This window comes from Podarcis tiliguerta, assembly GCF_965153285.1.
Source record: "Podarcis tiliguerta genome assembly, chromosome: 12".
In the NCBI taxonomy this organism is placed as follows: domain Eukaryota; kingdom Metazoa; phylum Chordata; class Lepidosauria; order Squamata; family Lacertidae; genus Podarcis; species Podarcis tiliguerta.
This window is the reverse complement of record NC_139545.1, coordinates 54,859,852-54,877,671: the sequence shown is the minus strand read 5'-3', so window position 1 is coordinate 54,877,671 and position 17,820 is coordinate 54,859,852. Positions and strand designations below refer to the sequence as shown.

General features: G+C 46.1%; 1 protein-coding gene across 4 annotated transcripts in view; it reads left to right on the top strand.

Annotated features, from left to right (window-relative positions):
* Positions 1–17,820, top strand: part of ALS2CL (ALS2 C-terminal like) — a 105,194-nt gene that overhangs the window by 28,458 nt on the left and 58,916 nt on the right. Inside the window, exon 1 of one of the 4 annotated variants that reach the window (XM_083406171.1) lies at positions 5,821–5,944. The exons of the other annotated variants lie outside the window; for them this stretch is intronic. The gene's annotated coding sequence lies outside the window, so the exon portion shown is untranslated. Of the gene's footprint in view, positions 1–5,820; positions 5,945–17,820 lie in introns of those variants that run through there. 4 annotated transcript variants of the gene reach the window in all.

Genomic DNA, 17,820 nt, shown 5'->3' with positions numbered 1-17,820 from the left:
GTTTACCTTCCCGCCGGAGCGGTACCTATTTATCTACTTGCACTTTGACGTGCTTTCGAACTGCTAGGCTGGCAGGAGCAGGGACCGAGCAATGGGAGCTCACCCCGTCGCGGGGATTCAAACCGCCGATCTTCTGATCGGCAAGTCCTAGGCTGTGTGGTTTAACCCACAGCGCCACCCGTTTCCCTTATCCAGATACTACCCGTCCCCTAAAACCCCACACACCCTGCGGTTGGTGTTCTCCATTTTCAGCCACAAGAAGCTACCATTAAAACAGGCACTGAGCAGCTAAGGTTTCCATAACTTCTCAAGGTTATTCCCTGTCATGAGTTAAATAGCTGTTCCTGGTCACTGACCGAAAAATGGCCACCTCAGCTGTTCCAAGCCATGCCACTCATCAATTCTGTGCATCTAGGAGGAAGTTAGAAGACAGCCATTGCAGCCTGGAAACTTTAAGGCTGCTTTGAGCTGTGTTACATTAACCAAAGTGTCCCACACATGGCAGCTTTGGAGTTCTGGGGAGAATGCCAAAGATCTGTGGTATGCTGATAGACGTGGTGATGAGCACCAGGATTTTGGATACCCAATTGAACTACAAAAATGGGAGGAATTATGGAAAAGCAATTTTACTTTTATTTAAAATGCATCTCTGGGTTATTTGTGGGGCATAGGAATTCGTTCACCCCGCCCACAAAAAAAATATAGTCCAGCCCCCCCACAAGTTCTGAGGGACAGTGGACCGGCTCCCTTTCTGTTTTACAATTTAGAGTACAGTGGTACCTTGGGTTACATACATCAGGTTATATACACTTCACGTTACAGACTCCGCTAACCCAGAAATAGTACCTCGGGTTAAGAACTTTGCTTCAGGATGAGAACAGAAATCGTGCTCTGGCGGTGCGGTGGCAGCGGGAGACCCCATTAGCTAAAGTGGTGCTTCAGGTTAAGAACAGTTTCAGGTTAAGAATGGACCTCCAGAACAAATTATTTTACATATTTTACATAAACTAAACTAAACTTCTTTACACTGAATTTATCTCAATTGAACTACAAAAATGGGAGGAATTATGGAAAAGCAATTTACAGCGTGCTATCTAATTCATTTTCCCAGTACAGTGGTACCTCGGTACCATTGTAGGTACTATTTCTGGGTTAGCGGAGTCTGTAATCTGAAGCGTCTGTAACCTGAAGCATTTGTAACCTGAGGTACCACTGTACAATAAAACATCAAACATTAAAAACTTCCCTAAACAGGGCTGCCTTCAGATGTCTTCTAAAAGGCAGATAGTTGTTTATTTCCTTGACACTAGATGGGAGGGCGTTCCACAGGGCGGGCACCACCACCATGAAGGCCCTGTAACTTCCCTGTAACTTGGCTTCTCGCGGGGAGGGAACCACCAGAAGGCCCTCGGAGATGGACCTCAGTGTCCGGGCAGAACGATGCGGGTGGAGACACTCCTTCAGGTATACTGGGCTGAGGCCTTTAGGGCTTTAAAAGTCAGCACCAACACTTTGAATTGCGCTCGGAAATGTACTGGGAGCCAATGTAGGTCTTTCAGGACCGGTGTTATGTTGTCTCGGCGGCGGCTCCCAATCACTAGTCTAGCTGCTGCATTCTGGATTAGTTGTAGTTTCCGGGTCACCTTCAAAGGTAGCCCCACGTAGAGCGCATTGCAGTAGTCCAAGCGGGAGATAACCAGAGCATGCACCACTCTGGAGAGACAGTCTGCGGGCAGGGAGGGTCTCATCCTGCGTACCAGACGGAGCTGGTAGACAGCTGCCCTGCACACAAAACTGACCTGCGCCTCCATGGACAGCTGTGAGTCCAAAATGACTCCCAGGCTGCACACCTGGTCCTTCAGGATCAGGGAGTCCTCCACACCCGCCCGCCCCCTGTCCCCCCAAAACAGTACTTCTGTCTTGTCAGGATTCAACCTCAATCTGTTAGCTGCCATGCTCTTATATGTCCTTGGAGGGCTGCTGGAGGTTCCCAAGCCCTAGAATAAATGGTGTGCATGGTCTATCCCTCCTCCGTCTCTCACCTAAGCTCCGGTTCTGGCTGGCTGGTCCAGGAATGTTCTGTCCCAGGTTGCTCAGCTTGGTCCATCAAGCGAAGGAAGATCGGCTTGGCATCTCCTCGCCTACGAAGAGCAAAGAGCGCCTGAGAATACAAAGAGGCTTTTGTTCGGACTCCTTTAGCGCTTCCCTGAAGCAGAGGGACTCCGTGGGATGCTTTTGCTGAGCTGCATTCTTGCCAGAGAGCAAACGCCTGGTGGCTGCAGTGCGTGAGGTTTTGCATTCTTTGGCTAACTGGTTTGGCCTACAGTTTTACTTTTAAAAAAAATTATTAACAAATTCAACATAACAAATCAACAATACAAATCATCTTCTTTGTTTTTCCCCCTCCCATTTTTTCCCCTCTCACCTCCCCAACATACCCTCCCTCCTTCCCCCCATTGCAACTCCTCTCTGTAATTTCTTATCTCATATTTTTCTCTGCATATTGCAAAATTGTATACATCCTTATATTATCTATCCACCATATTAACCCAATAAATTTGTGTATGTTTATTCAAAACCTGCCAAGGAGTCCAGTTCATTCTGTTGTCTTGTTTTAAATGGACTGTAAAAAGTTCCCATTCTTCTTTAAAGTCACAGTTGTCTTTATCTCGCAATTTACGTGTCAGTTTCGCCAGTTCTTCATAGTTCGTTAATTTCTCTTGCCGCTGTTCTTTTGTTGGGGTTTCCTCATTCTTCCATCCTTGCGCTATCAAGACTCTCGCCGCAGTCGTTGCTTACGTAAACAAATTCTTTATTTTTCTTGGCATGTCTTCTCCAACAATCCCTAACAAAAATGCTTCTGTTTTTTTGTTTTTTTGTTTAGTTGTTTAGTCGTGTCCGACTCTTCGTGACCCCATGGACCAGAGCACGCCAGGCACTCCTGTCTTCCACTGCCTCCCGCAGTTTGGTCAGACTCATGTTTGTAGCTTCGAGAACACTGTCCAACCATCTCGTCCTCTGTCGTCCCCTTCTCCTTGTGCCCTCCATCTTTCCCAACATCAGGGTCTTTTCCAGGGAGTCTTCTCTTCTCATGAGGTGGCCAAAGTATTAGAGCCTCAGCTTCAGGATCTGTCCTTCCAGTGAGCACTCAGGGCTGATTTCCTTAAGAATGGATGCATTTGATCTTCTTGCAGTCCATGGGACTCTCAAGAGTCTCCTCCAGCACCATAATTCAAAAGCATCAATTCTTCGGCGATCAGCCTTCTTTATGGTCCAGCTCTCCTGTTTTTTTAAGAAATGTCATTTTAAACATTTGGCCTACAGTTTTACAGAACAAGGTTTGCCCGCAGGGTGCTCTGGCAAAGCGGGTTTGTGGAGCTGGAATGGATTTGTGTGGGGGCATAATTGGCTTGCAAGAAATAAAAATCTGAGATCAAAGGAACTCCTAGTTCTTCAACACTCTCTCCTTCAGCGGTTTCCCGCAACTAGAAGCATCGCTGCCCCCAACCTTGGAGACAGAGAACCAGGCTAGTGGCTCTTGATCATGGGTAGGCAAGCTAAGGCCCAAGGGCCGGATCCGGCCCAATCGCCTTCTAAATCCGGCCCACGGACGGTCCGGAAATCAGCGTGTGTTTTTTACATGAGTGGAATGTGTGCTTTTGTTTAAAATGCATCTCTGGGTTATTTGTGGGGCATAGGAATTCGTTCATCCCCCCCCCCCCCCCAAAAAAAAAATAGTCCGGCCCTCCACAAGGTCTGAGGGACAGTGGACCGGCCCCCTGCTGAAAAAGTTTGCTGACCCCTGCTCTTGATAGCCCCTGTTCTTGCTCTTGCCCACGAATTTGGCTACAGTGGTACCTTGGTTCTCAAAAGCCTTCGTACTCAAACAACTTGGAACCCAAACTGCAAACCAGGAAATAAGTGTTCCGGTTTGCGAACTTTTTTCGGAAGCCAAATGTGCTCCGTTTTGAGTCTTACGCTTCCAATTTGAGTGTTATGCTGAGGTCTGTCTGTTTTCACAACTTATTTTGCGTTTCTGTTTTTGCGGCTCTTTTGTTTTTTGTTTTTGTGACTGTGTAGAGCCCAGTTCAGCTACTGGTGGAATGACTGCATGACTGCAGTACATTGTTTATTGCTTTCATTTTATGGACCGATGGTCTCGTTACATACGAAATGCATGTTTGCAGTTTGAAAACCAGTTTGAAAACCACTGGATCTGTAAAATGAAAGCAATAAACAGTGTACTGCAGCCACACAGTCAATCCACCAGTAGCTGAACTGGGTTCCGCCTCTTTTCTCGATAAGTTTCAATTCAGCATTTTTCGGACTGGCATTTTTTTAAACACCAGCCTCTCTCTTTTCAAAGCTCCTTTGTTTGAGATGCACCGCTCTGTAAATTCCTCAGCCGCTTTGGCTTGGCAGTTTAGCCACCGCCTAGATCATGGGTAGGCAAACTAAGGCCCGGGGGCCGGATCCAGCCCAATCGTCTTCTCAATCCAGCCCGCGGATGGTCCAGGAATCAGCGTGTTTTTACAGGAGTAGAATGTGTGCTTTTATTTAAAATGCATCTCTGGGTTATTTGTGGGGCATAGGAATTTGTTCTCTCCCCCCCCCCCCCAAAAAATATATATAGTCCAGCCCCCCACAAGTTCTGAGGGACAGTGGACCAGCTCCCTTTCTGTTTTACAATTTAGAGTACGGTGGTATCTTGGGTTACATACATCAGGTTATATACACTTCAAGTTACAGACTCCGCTAACCCAGAAATAGTACCTCGGGTTAAGAACTTTGCTTCAGGATGAGAACAGAAATCGTGCTCCGGCGGTACGGTGGCAGCGGGAGGCCCCATTAGCTTTTTTATATATATAAATTTTTATTGTTAAAATAATTCAACATTAATACACATACAAACATACATTTCTTACAACATACCTACATACATACAACATACCTACAACATACCTACACTCAATCCCACAGATAATTCCCATCACCATCCACCACCCCTCACCCCACCTTTGTGTTAGACTTCCAATCTACTCAATTGCAATTTCTTTCCACTTCTATTACTTTCTTTCACACACCTTTAACCTAATTTCTTACTTCTTTTTCTATTACACATTGTTATCCATCTTATTTAGTATTCCAATATTTGAAACGAAACTTGTTTATTCTAACAGGAGTTCTGATTTTTTGATATAGTTTTGCAAGTATCTTTTAAACACCTTCCAGTCCCTGTCTGCCTTCTCTTTTGAGATCCTTCCAATTTCTCCCATTGTTATGGATATATTGTAGCTAAAGTGGTGCTTCAGGTTAAGAACAGTTTCAGGTTAAGAATGGACCTCCAGAACAAATTAAGTTCTTAACCCGAGGTACCGCTGTATTCATTTAAGCAACCCTAAAATATAAATGATCTCCCTTCTTCTCTTTCCATGGTTTGTTTTGCACAACATAAATCCCTGCAACATAAACTAAACTAAACTTCTTTACACTGAATTTATCTCAATGCTGTCAATGTTTTCAAATATACACAACCCCACCCCCATATATTCAATAAACATGTTCCAAAAGTTTGCTGACCCCTGGCCTAAATCTTCCTCCCAGGCTCCCGATCTTTTCAAACTAAATCCTTGCCCTTCGCCAGGCTGCAGGCAGTAAGGCTTGTTTGTAAAGAGGCGGGACGAAGGAGGAAACGAATTGTGCGGCTGGCTCGAAACCTTCTCCCCAGGATGGTTTTGTAATCGTACCTCTGGGCTGCGGCGGGTGTGTGTTGTGTGTGTGTGTCATCCAGGAAGCAGGATCTGCAGCTGAACAGAAAAGGAAATTTGGCAGTGGGAGGCGGGCGGCAGTGGCATCGCAGGTTCTTAAACAGCCAGGCTGCCCAGAACTGCTCAGAGGTGCCTCCGGCAACGAACCACGCAAGCTATGTCGCTTTCAATATAAGGCAAGTTGTTTTCCCGTCTTCTTTTTTCGACTCGTAGAGTTGGGCCCCAGGGGATATCTAGTCCAACCCCCTTTTGACCAGCTGGGATTTTTCGGTAGCGACTGAGACCCCTCACTGCCTCAGCCTGCGAAATCGGGCCATCTGTGAATTAGACTGCCCTCTCCTCTTGAAGGCAAGGAGCCTGAGTTGAATTCAAGCCTGGCTTCTTCTGAAGTAACAGGACTGTAGAGCATGCGCAGACTGCTTTCTGATGAACAGGCAGCCTGTAGATTGCTAGAAATAGGAGTCACCTAGGATGTGGACGCAATGGAGGCTGGTTTGCCCAGCTGGTTCCTTTTCTTAAAAACTTTTACAATGCACTATTTCAAATCAAAGGCGGTTTTCCTGTTATTTTTAAGCGTGGGACGATGCAGTCTAGGTTGGCGAATTGGCTTAAATGTGTATCCTGGTTTAACCAGGGCTTGCGAGGGGAAGATTGATACTTACTTGGGAGTAATACCTCCCGCAATTGGATTCAGGTGGCTTGCTCCTGAGTAGACTCACAGAGAGGATTGTATTGTTAAAGGAGGAATCTGGCTGTATGGCTATTCCGGAGGGAGCGATGCATTAAGAAGGAAGAGCTGGTTGTCGCTTGCTGCCTTCTTGTAAATGGGCATCTCGTTGGCTACTGCAATAACAGGATGCTGAAATAGAGGGACCACCGGCCTCATCCACTGAGACTGTGGCGCTGTGGTCTCTAAACCACCGAGCCTCTTGGGCTTGCTGATTGGAAGGTCAGCGGTTCAAACCCATGTGATGGGGTGAACTCCCGTTGCTCGGTCCCTGTTCCTGCCAACCTAGCAGTTCGAAAGCACATCAGTTCAAGTAGATAAATAGGTAACACTGTGGTGGGAAGGTAAACGGTGTTTCCGTGTGCTCTGGTTTCCGTCACTGTGTCCCGTTGCGCCAGAAGCGGTTTAGTCATGCTGGCCACATGACCTGGAAAGCTGTCAGTGAACAAACGCCGGCTCCCTCAGGCTGAAAGCAAGATGAGTGCCGCAACCCCACAGTCTCCTTTGACTGGACTTAACCGTCCAGGGGTCCTTTACTTCTTTTTTTTACCACCAAGACCTTATTGATGTTCTTGGCAGGACATGAAGGCAACAAACTTCCTGGAATTCAGTGGACTTTGAGCATGGAGATGGAACATACTCCCTCCTCTGTGATTTGTCTCATCCACTTTTATAGCATTCCAAGCTCGTAGCCGTCACCAACGGCACCTTGTGGCAGCGGGTTCCGCACGTTCTGCATTGCGCAGAGGAGTCCTAGAACTTTTGTCTGCCCATCAGTTTTGCTGAGTTTCTAGGATTCTGGGAGAAAAGGACACGCTCTCCATCTATTGCTATTGGATTTTGTTCTTTTTGAAGCATGTGATATTTCGCCCTACCTTGTGCCTGGCATCTGTACGGGGATAGGGGGTTGAAATTCAATTCCGTTTGCACCGTAACGTGAAACTACAGGTGCCCTCCCTCTCCATTTTGCAGTGCCGCTCTTTGGCCAGGAAATGTGTGCCAAAATGGGTATGTTATGGGAGAGCACGGTAAAATAATATGCAGAAATGAATTGTAGGAGGGGGAATTGCTAGCACAAATTTGTGCGCTTGGAAAATGCCGACGCGTTTAAAAACCTGCAAGCTGCTGCAGAAGTGTGGAACACTAAATTTAAGACTGGAAAAAATGGGGGGGGGGCCTAAAAAAAATGGAAATTGGCAGATTTCCCCCCCCCCAAGCCTGTGGATGCATCTACACCATACATTTCAAACTCCCCCTCCAAAAAAAGAATCATGGGTGCTGGGAATTATAGCTCTGTGGGGGTAAACTACAGTTCCCAAGATTATTGGGAGTGTGTGAGATATGTGCTTTGAATATATGGCATGTATGCAGCCTACATTTGCACCTGATGTGTGGTAAAGTAATAGTAAGGTAAAGGTACCCCTGCCCGTTCGGGCCAGTCTTGCCAGACTCTAGGGTTGTGCGCTCATCTCACTCTAGAGGCCGGGAGCCAGCGCTGTCCGCAGACACTTCCGGGTCACGTGGTCAGCGTGACAAGCTGCATCTGGCAAGCCAGCGCAGCACACGGAACGCCGTTTACCTTCCCACTGGTAAGCGGTCCCTATTTATCTACTTGCACCCGAAGGTGCTTTCGAACTGCTAGGTTGGCAGGCGCTGGGACCGAACGACGGGAGCACACCCCGCCGCAGGGATTCGAACCGCCGACCTATCGATCGGCAAGTGCAAGTAGATAAGTAGGTACTGCTCCAGCGGGAAGGTAAACGGCGTTTCTGTGCGCTGCTCTGGTTTGCCTGAAGCAGCTTAGTCCTGCTGGCCACTTGACCCGGAAGCTGTACGCCGGCTCTCTCGGCCAATAAAGCGAGATGAGCGCTGCAACCCCAGAGTCGGCCACGACTGGACCTAATGGTCAGGGCTCCCTTTACCTTTACCTTTACACATGGGATAATGCAGAGTTGGTGAAGCAAAGGACGTGTATTTGCAGTGTGGGAATTTGGTTGTGTGTCTGGGTTTCTGCCTGTGAGACCTACAAATCCTAAAGCAAGATACGTGCAGAAAATCTCACAAGCTGGCCTTGGCAACTAATGCAAGGATCCCTTGTGGGCGCCACCTTACACCCTGGTTTTGACGCTTCTTTTGCGCCTTGCTCACTAGAGCACCAAATGGATTTTCCCCATTTCCTCTGAGGCATCGGGGATGGTGGCATTCGAGGAAGTGATGAGCATTGCATTAGGAAGGTTCTCTTTTTGAGATGATTCAGTTGGGTGGCTTTTCCTCTGATTCTCTGCTGTGGGGTCGCCATATCTGGAGTCGGAAAGCAATTCCTGGCAGGTCAGGTGGAACCGTTGTTGTCTGTTTTTCCTTGGAATAATAATAATAATTTATTATTTATACCCCGCCCATCTGGCTGGGTTTCCCCAGCCGGCTCCTAATGGAATAATAAAAACACAATAGAACACCAAGCATTAGAAACTGCCCTAAACAGGACTGCCTTCAGATGTCTTCTAAAAGTCAGATTGTGGTTTATTTCCTTGACATCTGAAGGGAGGGCGTTCTACAGGGTGGGCACCACCACCGAGAAGGCCCTCAGCACTGGATCTCAGTGTCCAGGCAGAACGGTGGGGGTGGAGACGCTCCTTCAGGTCTACTGGACCGAGGCCGTTTAGGGCTTTCAAGGTCAGCACCAACACTTTGAATTGTGCTCGGAAACGTACTAGGAGCCAATCTAGGTCTTTCAGGACCGGTGTTATATGGTCTCGGCGGCCGCCCCCAGTCACCAGTCTAGCTGCCGCATTCTGGATTAGTTGCAGTTTCTGGGTCACCTTCAAAGGCAGCCCCATGTAAAGCGCATTGCAGTAGTCTCTCATTCAGTTGGAGGCAGCATTCCTCTGGATTGCACTTTCTGAGAATCACAAATAGGAAGTGCGCTGCTGTGGCGTTTGGGTTCAGATGGTGGGCACCGACTCTTTCTGTTCAGAAAAGAGCAGCCCAAATGATCACAGGGATGAAGCAGTTTCCTCTATGAAAAAAGTTGCAGCTTTTTTGGGGGGGGGTTGGAGTCAGAGGGGATGTACTAGAAGTTTATAGAATTATGCACGGCACAAATAAAGTGGATACAGTGGTACCTCGGGTTAAGTACTTAATTCGTTCCGGAGGTCCGTACTTAACCTGAAACTCTTCTTAACCTGAAGCACCACTTTAGCTAATGGGGCCTCCTGCTGCCGCCGCGCCTCCGGAGCACGATTTCTGTTCTCATCCTGAAGCAAAGTACTTAACCTGAAGCACTATTTCTGGGTTAGCAGAGTCTGTAACCTGAAGCGTATGTAACCTGAAGCATATGTAACCCGAGGTACCACTGTATAGGGGAATGCTTTTCTCCCTCTCATAACACTAGGACTTGTGGACAGTGAAGCTGAGCGTTGGAAGATTCAGCACAGAGAACAGAAAGTCGTTCTTAATGCAGTGCTGTCGAATTATGGAACTCCTTGCCACTGGAAACAGTGATGGCCTGGATGGCTTTAAAAGAGGTTTAGACAAATTAATGGAGGAGGAGAGCGCTATCGATCGCTTCTGTTGTGCCACCCAGCTTGGAGGCAGTAATGTTTCTGCTGTAAACCTGTGCCAGGACTGAAACTCTCTGTGTTTTGCATTCTGTTCCCTACGATGTGAATCACGCCGGAGCAGCGAAACTCCCATTCAGAACCGGGAGACAGCGGGGCGCCCTCCCTGGGCTTGAACTCTGAGGTTTTCCTGGCAACGGAAAGGGGCAGTTTTTGTCTGTGCAGAAACTTGCTTTTTCTTCCCTTTTACCTCTTTCGTTTCTTTCCTTGGGCTTGAATGGAAGCTTTCCTACCGCGGTCGGCTAGGCCAAGGAATCGAGCCTTCACTCTTGCAGCGTAAACAGATGCCAGGAGAGTTAGTCATGGGGAGGGACTGGCGTCCCTGGAAGGCTGGACCAGGTGGGAGGCGTAAGCCGGAAGGGTGGGAGAAAGTCTTGCTTATTCGCCAGAGACTTGAGGATTCACTTTGGGGTTATAAGTTGGGACCAGCCTATACTTGTAAGTGGAGGTGTGTGTGTGTGGGTGGGTGTGGAAGACTTCCAGAGGAGTGTACCAAGTCAGTCTGCATGGGGATGGAAGAACGACTTCTTAATGCTTATATAAAACTTCCTTGCAAGTGGAAAAATAATATCTGGGATCCTATATTGAAGATTGCAAGCCATATGATAGGAGTATATGAAGGTTGCTACAGGTGAAACTCGAAAAATTAGAATATCGTGGGAAAGTTCATTTATTTCAGCAACTCTAGGATTCTGTCCTAGCATAAAAATACAAGACAGAAATACAAAATGTGTAATAAAAACGAGAGCTGGAAGGAACCCTGAAAGTCATCTAGTCCATGGGTAGGCAAGCTAAGGCCCAGGGGCCGGATCCAGCCCAATCGCCTTCTCAATCCGGCCTGCGGACGGTCCGGGAATCAGCTTGTTTTTACATAAGTAAAATGTGTCTTTTTATTTAAAATGCATCTCTGGGTTATTTGTAGGGCATAGGAATTCGTTCATTATTATTTTTTTTAAAAAAAGAGTCCAGCCCCCCACAAGGTCTGAGGGACAGTGGACCGGCCCCCTGCTAAAAAAGTTTGCCTACCCCATTCTAGTCCAACCCATTGCAATGCAGGAACCGCAGCTAAATACACAGAGACACGGCTACACCCCTGTCTGCTCCATTCACCAGCCCCCTATGTTTTCCCCTACATTAACCCACTTTGCAACCTGCCTTTCCCCCCCTTTCCTTCCCCCTTCATACAAATCCTGGATTCTGAAGATGTACTCCAGATGCTCTAATCATGGGTGTTGCGTGACGACAGCCTTACATTTCTATGCATATAGGAAGATATCATCTGGAACTGTCTAGAGTGGTGTTCAAGGCTAGTTCTGATTCAAGAGGTCCCCAGTGGCAGATCTGTCTTCTGCCATGAACTTGCTTGTCGGCCTTAGGCTGTGCGGTTGTGGCTTCCCCCTACCATTGGAGATGGAGGAAGAATGCCCATCTACCTTGCAGGGTTGTTGTAAAGGTTTCAATTTGAAGGTCAATGGTATTGGCTCCAGAATCCCAAGCGATACCCATTTGGTTCCATCAGGCCTTGAAAACCCATTTATTGTAAGCTGCCTTTAGTTGAGATGCAGAGGTGAATTTATTGAGGGTTCCCCCCCCCCACAAAAAGCCCCCAATGTTAAAGAAATAAAGATCTGGACCATAGACGGGTCTCACCAACTCCAGCAACATGGTTAACGTCTGGCATGTTTCCTGATTTTAGCCAACAGCTGTTACAAGAGCCAACTTAATATTCCTTCCTGTTATGGGTCTAGAATAGAATCATAGAATCATAGAATCATAGAGTTGGAAGAGACCACTAGGACCATCGAGTCCAACCCCCTGCCAAGCAGGAAACACCATCAGAGCACTCCTGACATATGGTTGTCAAGCCTCTGCTTAAAGACCTCCAAAGAAGGAGACTCCACCACACTCCTCGGCAGCAAATTCCACTGTCGAACAGCTCTTACTATCAGGAAGTTCTTCCTAATGTTTAGGTGGAATCTTCTTTCTTGTAGTTTGGATCCATTGCTCCGTGTCTGCTTCTCTGGAGCAGCAGAAAACAACCTTTCTCCCTCCTCTATGTGACATCCTTTTATATATTTGAACATGGCTATCATATCACCCCTTAACCTCCTCTTCTCCAGGCTAAACATGCCCAGCTCCCTTAGCCGTTCCTCATAAGGCATCGTTTCCAGGCCTTTGACCATTTTGGTTGCCCTCCTCTGGACACGTTCCAGTTTGTCAGTGTCCTTCTTGAACTGTGGTGCCCAGAACTGGACACAGTACTCCAGGTGAGGTCTGACCAGAGCAGAATACAGTGGCACTATTACTTCCCTTGATCTAGATGCTATACTCCTATTGATGCAGCCCAGAATTGCATTGGCTTTTTTAGCTGCCGCGTCACACTGTTGGCTCATGTCAAGTTAATATAGAATAAGAAAAATGTTCTGGTTTTCGGGTGTGTAAATGGGGTCAGGGGGGAATCTTGCTGGCAAAATGTCAGGGGAAACCCAGGTGTATGGCAATGCGATGGAAAAAGCAGCGAAAACAACTCCCAAAGTAAAAGTAAAAAGGGTACTATTGGGGGGTGGTCTCCCCCAAAAAGCTCAACACTTTGCAGGTGTCAGGAATTTTTCTTTTCGAAATATGGCAATTGACGATCATTCCGCTGAAACTTGACTCACGAGGTCCACCCCCCCCCCAAAAAAATTGTCACATACTGGACAATTTCTGCTTTCAAGTCTGAACAGTGACTGTTGAAATATTCAACTTTCATTGACCTGGTGTCCTCCAGATTTTGGGCCCCCACTCCCCCCGGCCCCCAGCCAGCATGCTCAATGGTCAGGGCTAATGGGATTTGTGGTCCAGCACAGTCGAGAGGGTGCCAGATCCCTTACATTATGGGATTTCTCAGGGCCCTTTCTTCACCATTCATGGCAGGCAAACTTCCTTCCTTCGTTCTAAGCTCACTGCCCAGAATATTCGCTCCTCTAGCTCTACCATCCCAAGGTCTCATTCTTCCTAAAAAGACTTCGCTTTTGCTCCCTTTCTGTCCTGTAGATCTAGATCATCCTTCCATCACTTCCCTTTCTTTTTTCTTTTAGCTTTTAAGGCATCGTACCTGAATTCACTTTCTCACCTCTTCCCTCCCAGTTCCGTTTTCCTTTTGTGCTGTGTCTATTAGATGGTGAGCCTGCCGGCAGGGACTGTCAATGACCCTGTTTAGCTTCCAGACAGCATGACCCAACAGTTGGGGATGATGAGAGTTGTATTCCAGCAACATCTGGCTGGGACCGGCTAGCGGAAGGCTGAAAGAATGGAACAAGTGAATGAATGAAATGACGGCTGCTGTGAAAGTTCCCCATTTTGCGAAAGGCCGGTGTACGCATTGGGCTGCTTCTTATGAATGGACTTGATGCACATTTTTTCCTGTTGCATCACACCTGGCTTTGTTTGGTTTCCTGTGTTTGAAACTCAAACCAGGCTTCAATAAGGTTGAATACCTGCTGAGTTTTTTGTTTTATCTTTCCTGGAAGAGAAGTCTCTTGTGCCTTAACAATGGGAGATGCTTTTTTTTTCCCCAGCAGGAAAAGGGAGAGGGGAAAATAGCCAAACTAGCATCACCAACGTGGTGCCCCTCTGGTCGTTCAAGGCCACCAGTATAAGCAAATGTCTGTCTCATTCAAGAGACATATTCTGTTGTTGTTTTAGTCGTTTAGTCGTGTCCGACTCTTCGTGGACACGCCAGGCTCTCCAGTCTTCCACTGCCTCCCGCAGTTTGGTCAAATTCATGCTGGTAACCTTCGAGAACACTGTCCAACCATCTCGTCCTCTGTCGTCCCCTTCTCCTTGTGCCCTCCATCTTTCCCAGCATCAGGGTCTTTTCCAGGGAGTCTTCTCTTCTCATGAGGTGGTCAAAGTCTTGGAGCCTCAGCTTCAGGATCTGTCCTTCCAGTGAGCACTCAGGGCTGATTTCCTTCAGAATGGAGAGGTTTGATCTTCTTGCAATCCATGGGACTCTCAAGAGTCTCCTCCAGTGCCATAATTCAAAAGCATCCATTCTTTGGCGATCAGCCTTCTTTATGGTCCAGCTCTCACTTCCATACATCACTACTGGGAAAACCACAGCTTTAACTATATGGACCTTTGTTGGCAAGGTGATGTCTCTGCTTTTTAAGATGCTGTCTAGGTTTGTCATTGCTTTTCTCCCAAGAAGCAGGTGTCTTTTAATTTCGTGGCTGCTGTCATCATCTGCAGTGATCATGGAGCCCAAGAAAGTAAAATCTCTCACTGCCTCCATTTCTTCCCCTTCTATTTGCCAGGAGGTGATGGGCCCAGTGGCCATGATCTTCGTTTTTTGTTTTGTTTTTTATGTTGAGCTTCAGCCCATATTTTGCGCTCTATAGAACCTTCATTCTCTAGAATGATGGAACTCACAAGTGGATGAGACTTTTCTTTTCCTATATCTTGGTTATTTTTAAAGGGAATCTTTGTTATGAGTCAATATTTCTTTATTTTATCCCCCCCCCCTTCTTTCTTTTGAGTGCTTTAATGATTAAAAACTTTATAACAGAAGTATACAATAGATATTATAGGCAAAATGAGAAATAAAAATAAACCGTTATTCCTTTTTTAACTTAATATTTCCTTTGTACATCCATTTGTGATTAAATTTGTCAAGACTTCTGATCTTCCCCTTGCATCCCCGATTTAAACACGCACTTAAACTTTACTTTCTCCATATTATGTGAGTTACTATAAATTTTGTTTTGTACCGTTATCCTATTAACCCACCGCAGCTCAATCAAGACCTTCCAAAGGATTGATCTTTTGACAGTGTTCTTTTTACATGAACTCTATAAATACCCCGCTCTCTGGAGAATTTTTCAACAACAAAAAATGGTTACGAGTCAATATTTAATTATCCCTGCTGCTTTGTACATTTGTGCTTCCAGGTGGTGGTGATTTCTGGTTTAAAAGACTGAATCTTTGTTTTCTGTTTCTTTTTGTAATGTTTGCACGCTTCTTCTGTTAACAAGTCAACAAACCAAAAAAGAATGGAAGAAGAAACAGCAGCAGATATCAGCAGATCTTGCATTCCAGAAATAGGAGGAGTCGGGGAACATAAGCAATTTTCACTCCCGTTTCTGTTTCTGTTGCAATTCTCCGACACCCTTTCGGTGCAGGGCAGATGAAACTGCAGCTGCTGTTGTTGTTGTTTAGTCGTGTCCAACTATTCCTGACCCCCTGGACCAGAGCACGCCAGGCACTCCTGTCTTCCACTGCTTCCCGCAGTTTGGTCAAACTCATGCTGGTAGCTTTGAGAACACTGTCCAACCATCTCATCCTCTGTCGTCCTCTTCTCCTTGTGTCCTCCATCTTTCCCAACATCAGGGTCTTTTCCAGGGAGTCTTCTCTTCTCATGAGGTGGCCAAAGTATTGGAGCCTCAGCTTCAGGATCTGTCCTTCCAGTGAACACTCAGGGTTGATTTCCTTCAGAATGGAGAGGTTTGATCTTCTTGCAGTCCATGGGACTCTCAAGAGTCTCCTCCAGCACCATAATTCAAAAGCATCCATTCTTCGGCGATCAACCTTCTTTATGGTCCAGTTCTCACTTCCATACATCACTACTGGGAAAACTACAGCTTTAACTATACGGACCTTTGTTGGCAAGGTGATGTCTCTGCTTTTTAAGATGCTGTCTAGGTTTGTCATTGCTTTTCTCCCAAGAAGCAGGCATCTTTTAATTTCGTGGCTGCTGTCATCATCTGCAGTGATCATGGAGCCCAAGAAAGTAAAATCTCTCACTGCCTCCATTTCTTCCCCTTCTATTTGCCAGGAGGTGATGGGCCCAGTAGCCATTATCTTGGCTTTTTTTTCTTTTTTGATGTTGAGCTTCAGATCATATCTTGCGCTCTGTAGAACCTTTATTCTCTAGAATGATGGAACTCACAAGTGGATGAGACTTTTCTTTTTCTATATCTTGGTTATTTTTAAAGGGAATCTTTCTTATGAGTCAATATTTCTTTATTTTATTCCGCCCCTTCTTTCTTTTGAGTGCTTTAATGATTAAAAACTTTATAACAGAAGTATACAATAGATATTATAGACAAAATGAGAAATAAAAATAAACCGTTATTCCTTTTTTAACTTAATATTTCCTTTGTACATCCATTTGTGATTAAATTTATCAAGACTTCTGATCTTCCCTTTACATCCCCGATTTAAACACGCACTTAAACTTTACTTTCTCCATATTATTTGAGTTACTATAAATTTTGTTTTGTACCGTTATCCAATTAACCCACCGCAGCTCAATCAAGACCTTCCAACGGATTGATCTTTTGACAGTGTTCTTTTTACATGAACTCTATAAATACCCCGCTCTCTGGAGAATTTTTCAACAACCAAAAATGGTTACGAGTCAATATTTAATTATCCCTGCTGCTTTGTACATTTGTGCTTCCAGGTGGTGGTGATTTCTGGTTTAAAAGACTGAATCTTTGTTTTCTGTTTCTTTTTGTAATGTTTGCACGCTTCTTCTGTTAACAAGTCAACAAGACCAAAAAAGAATGGAAGAAGAAACAGCAGCAGATATCAGCAGATCTTGCATTCCAGAAATAGGAGGAGTCGGGGAACATAAGCAATTTTCACTCCCATTTCTGTTTCTGTTGCAATTCTCCGACACCCTTTCGGTGCAGGGCAGATGAAACTGCAGCTGTTGTTGTTGTTGTTTAGTCGTGTCCAACTCTTCGTGGCCCCATGGACCAGAGCACGCCAGGCACTCCTGTCTTCCACTGCCTCCCGCAGTTTGGTCAAACTCATGCTGGTAGCTTCGAGAACACTGTCCAACCATCTCGTCTTCTGTTGTCCCCTTCTCCTTGTGCCCTCCATCTTTCCGAATATCAGGGTCTTTTCCAGGGAGTCTTCTCTTCTCCTGAGGTGGCCAAAGTCTTGGAGCCTCAGCTTCAGGATCTGTGCTTCCTGTGAGCACTCAGGGCTGATTTCCTTCAGAATGGAGAGGTTTGATCTTCTTGTAGTCCATGGGACTCTCAAGAGTCTCCTCCAGCACCATAGTTCAAAAGTATCCATTCTTCGGCGATCAGCCTTCTTTATGGTCCAGCTCTCACTTCCATACATCACTACTGGGGAAACCATAGCTTTAACTATACGGACCTTTGTTGGAATGGTGATGTCTCTGCTTTTTAAGATGCTGTCTAGGTTTGTCATTGCCTTTATCCCAAGAAGCAGGCATCTTTTAATTTTGTGGCTGCTGTCACCATCTGCAGTGATCATGGAGCCCAAGAAAGTAAAATCTCTCACTGCCTCCATTTCTTCCCCTTCTATTTGCCAGGAGGTGATGGGCCCAGTGGCCATGATCCTCGTTTTTTTTTTGATGTTGAGCTTCATACCGTATTTCATAGAATCATAGAATCATAGAGTTGGAAGAGACCACAAGGGCCATCGAGTCCAACCCCCTGCCAAGCAGGAAACACCATCAGAGCACTCCTGACATTTTGCGCTCTCATCTTTCACCCTCATTAAAAGGTTTTTTAATTCCTCCTCACTTTCTGCCATCAAGGTTGTGTCATCTGCATATCTGAGGTTGTTGATATTTCTTCCAGCAATCTTAATTCCGGCTTGGGATTCATCCAGCCCAGCCTTTCGCATGATGAATTCTGCATATAAGTTAGATAAGCAGGGAGACAATATACAGCTTTGTTGTACTCCT